Source organism: Epinephelus moara, chromosome 11, assembly GCF_006386435.1.
Source record: "Epinephelus moara isolate mb chromosome 11, YSFRI_EMoa_1.0, whole genome shotgun sequence".
NCBI classification, from domain to species: domain Eukaryota; kingdom Metazoa; phylum Chordata; class Actinopteri; order Perciformes; family Serranidae; genus Epinephelus; species Epinephelus moara.
The window spans coordinates 272,088-276,245 of record NC_065516.1 but is presented as its reverse complement, the minus strand read 5'-3'; the positions used below and the strand labels follow the sequence as shown (position 1 = coordinate 276,245).

At 38.3% G+C, this 4,158-nt stretch overlaps 1 long non-coding RNA gene across 1 annotated transcript; it reads left to right on the top strand.

Moving 5' to 3' along the window:
* The first annotated feature begins 409 nt into the window (after window positions 1-409).
* On the top strand, window positions 410-2,986 carry LOC126397716 (uncharacterized). The gene is made up of 5 exons (XR_007570700.1): window positions 410-506; window positions 863-1,023; window positions 1,229-1,474; window positions 1,845-1,902; window positions 2,882-2,986. It is a non-coding gene; the product is annotated as an uncharacterized LOC126397716 (long non-coding RNA).
* Window positions 2,987-4,158: the final 1,172 nt, after the last annotated feature.

Below are 4,158 nucleotides of genomic sequence, written 5' to 3'. Positions count from 1 at the left end.
TTTTGGGCTGTTATACTGTACACAGCTAGCCTACTAATAATGATCTGTTTTTACAATGTATTGTTTAGTTGACATGAATGTGAGAGGACTGCTTATTTTATCTTCTTTAATTCATTTTTTTATATTGTGATATTGTGAATTTTTTGTAATGTGATGTTGAATGGTTGTCTTTTGTGTGGACCCCTGAAAGAATAGTTGTTGCTATGGTAACAACTAATGGGGATCCTAATAAACAAACAATAGAAACAGTCATTACATTTAGGGGGTGTGGTAGATTAGCAGCATGTAACAGAATAGATTCATATTTTTCAGGACCTTTGGATGGGGATCCTCCATCATGTTGCCAATGAGCATGAGTGGGTCATGGGCAGATGCCAGCATGACTGCCTTGCAGCAGACTGGACAAAGACCTGGATTGAGAGGGGGACCAGGGCTCACGACACCCTAACCAGCATTGTGAAAGACAAACGGTGGCTAAAAAATGTCCATAAGTTCCTGAACTTCAAGTGAATACTTTTTCATTTTTTTTTCACATACACAGACACACACATATCCATGCAGCACTGGGACAGATGACCACAGCCTCTGTGTTTGTGTAGAAAGTGACATTTTCAGTACAAATCATCCCCTTTGGCCCTCCCAAACACAGATACTGTATGTATACGTGGACACAGAATTCACCTTAGGATCGTATGTCAATGTCACCGCCATGTTCCTTAGATCAAGACTGACCCGTGCTTTTGCACCTTTGCTGCTTGTGTGTGTGTGGGGGTGTATTTATTTCTTTGGCAAAAGGCTAAAATGAAAAAATGAAGGCAGTGACAACCAACCTCTCTTTTTCATGCTGCTTAATCATTTACAGATCTACATCTGAGCTGGAATCTTTTCAAAACCATATTTTAATGTATGCATCAAAGAGGTTTTCTTACTCCCCCCTGTCTATGAGGCAAGGACCATCCTTGCTGCGCTGGACTACAACTACCACAAGAATCGTCCAGCCAAAATAAACGCACATGGAAAGAAGTAAGTTTAATGTATAATTTTATATTTATGAGTAATACTTGTCAGTACCATTGTAGATACTCAGTATGACACCAGAATTTGTCTTTCGTATAAAAATTATCAAGACATTATTTATAATAACCTTTTTTTTCCAGGATGGCAATGAGCAAGCTGGACAGTCAAGGTGAGTCTAATAACTATGCCTATTTGTTTTGCTGTTTTTCAGGATGGGCAGAGTGTTCAAGAAGAGGTCCAATCGATGGACCTTGTACACTGAAAAAACTCCAAAGACATACAGTTACATTCCCAACCTGCAGAGGCATATACTGGAAAAAGAGGGTGTCATCAGAAGGAGGTCTCCCAAAAGTCATGAAGCAAAGACCCAGTGATCCCCGGAGACTTGGACTTCTCCCTGTCCTTCCACCACCATCGACCCAAGACCTTGTTCAGGCCCATGTCAGCTGAGGTCATGGTATGTCAAAAAACTCCATGCATCACAAATTAGGAGAATCATTTCAATAATACTTTTCTGTAAAATGGTATTAATGATTTTAGAATAACCCCTGTCTTAACCACAAATGAGTCAGAGACATTTTTCACAGAACAGAAATGCTCACATTTTACTCTGCAGCTGTCTACAACATGCATGTTATGTCTTGGGTGCACCTCACAGGTGTAAAATGTGCATACAAGATGGAAACAGTAGACAGACACTTTAGGGTGACATGAAATCTGTTATGCAAGCGTGATGCTGATGTGACATTTCATGCTTTTACCCACTTTAGGACACAAAAGCTATAAATGTCTGACTTCCCCCTTTTTTTTTATTTTATTTTTTATAGGACCTGTCTTGCAGCAGAGTCCAACAGCTGTTGATTAGATGGAATCACAGACATCAAGGTAATAGAGTATGCCACAAAGATATTTCACATTTAGGATAGATTTTGTCTGTATATGATTCCAGCCCTGAAGCTGTATTGTGCCACGCTGTAGCTGACACTGAATTACGTCATTGCATATCAAGCTGTGACGATTCATCTTTTTATTTCAGTTTTGAGTGGCCTCACTAAAGTCCTGTACTGGTCTCCATAATTGTGTTTCACCAGTTTTAATGTCTGTCTTCATCATCTGTAAGAACTGTCAGATTTTCACACAGTCAGGATGTAAAAGTCTGTGTCCTCCTCCTGATATTTGAGGTCACCTGTCCTGCATGTTATACAGTGTGCTAGGTGGCTCACACTTAGTTTATATCAAAGTTTTGTGTTGATTTAGGGGCTCAATTTGTAATGTTTACAGTGGTTACATTCCCAACCTGCAGAGGCATATACCACAGTAATGTTTCATGTGTTTTCATCTGTGTACAATAACACAGCTAAAAACAAGACTTTAAACTTACAGTATCCATGTTACAGTATGAGGTCATATATAACAGTCAAATAGTAACGGGGGATATGTCTTGTGGATATTTTAACAATGCCCAGGTAATACAAACATTTGATTCCCCTCATTCTTGATTCTGCTGTGAATTGTATTCGCTGTGAATTTTAGTTAGTTTATAACTTTTTTTATTCTGTTATTGTAATGCACACTGACAAATAATAATAATAATAATAATAATAATGATAATAATAATAATAATAATATAAGTTGACAGAATGGTCTGCAAGTGATTAGAATATTTGACTTTATGGGTATCAAATAGACCAAATCAGCTGTCAAATAAAAATGTTTGTCCAAATGCATTTAGATAAGACTTTTGATACTGCATTGATAACCAGAACAACAATTCATGGGACAAACCTAGAAATGTTTGCCAAATCACCAGTTATACAAAAGCATAGTGAAAGCACTAGTTGTGACCTTTTGTATGTCTTTATAGGTGTTGCAGAGAGGACCCAGCTGTGAGAACACACCACACCACAAAGATGCCTGTAGAATCTCTCAGGGTTACTCCTTTTTAGACAGTCTCCCAATTTGTTATTACATGCCCTTCATTAATTACAACTACAGCATACTTGTGTGAATTGTAATTATTTGTATATGACTACTGTTCTGTAATAAAAAAAGTTTCACATGGATTGTTTGATTTCCTGTGTTTGCACAACAGATTGGTCATGCATGAATTTGTTAATTATCACATGTACTGATAATTAATTCAAATAAGTTATTTATTACAATAACATGGAAAACAATATAAATTTACAATCTGTGCAAATAGAAATAACAAACATGAACTGTCCATAAATTGAACAAACTTCAGGTAAAAAAAATATAACATTTCTACAATAGAACAAGAAAAATACTTTGGAAATATAAAAAACAAATATTTAGAGCTATTCAAATATTGAATAATAATGTGCCAGTCTGAAAACACTCAGTGGCCAGGAATAAAACCAGTGTATTGGCCATGGGGGTCAGGGTAACGGTCCCTGATGGACCAAACACAGCAAGAAGGGATGACGAGCCGCACTCCCCGACCAAGAGCAAAATATGTACTGTCTGTATGCGGCATAACGGTACTCGCGGTTGTCATCCCCTGGCTCCCTTACATTTTCTGCTACCAGAACATCATCCCTGTTTTGCCGATGAATGCGCAAATTGCCTTCATCAAGGCAGTAAATGGAGAAGTGTGGTAGCAGAGAAATGCAGTTTGCAGGGTCCTGGCCACAGCACAGCTTCTCTCGGTCTGTTGGCATGTCCCTGCATTTGCCACACGTGCACCATGGTACGTCAGGTAGGCCAGCAGGCGGTGGAGCACCATTTCGACGTTGACGCATCATCAGAGCATCAAAAACTAAGCCTGGCTCCCTTGCAAACAGCTCCCTGCCCAAGTCTCTCCACTCCTCTAGGTCCATCTCTTGAAGAAGTTGCTATGGGAACCGAAAACATGGGTGGGGACAACATAATTCTCCATCATAATGTGCATCCAGTGTCCTCAGAAGTAGCTGTATAATTGCAAACAGTTTCAATATGTGTTCTTTAGAAATAAATGAGAAATGTACAACAATTACACTATATGTTAGAATAATAATAATAATAATAATACATTTTATTTGTAATGCACTTTACATTATAAAATAATCTGAAAGTACTACAATACAGTTCATAAGCCTAAACCAACCTCTGTATGCACCCTTCTCTGCTGCTGGAGAGCTT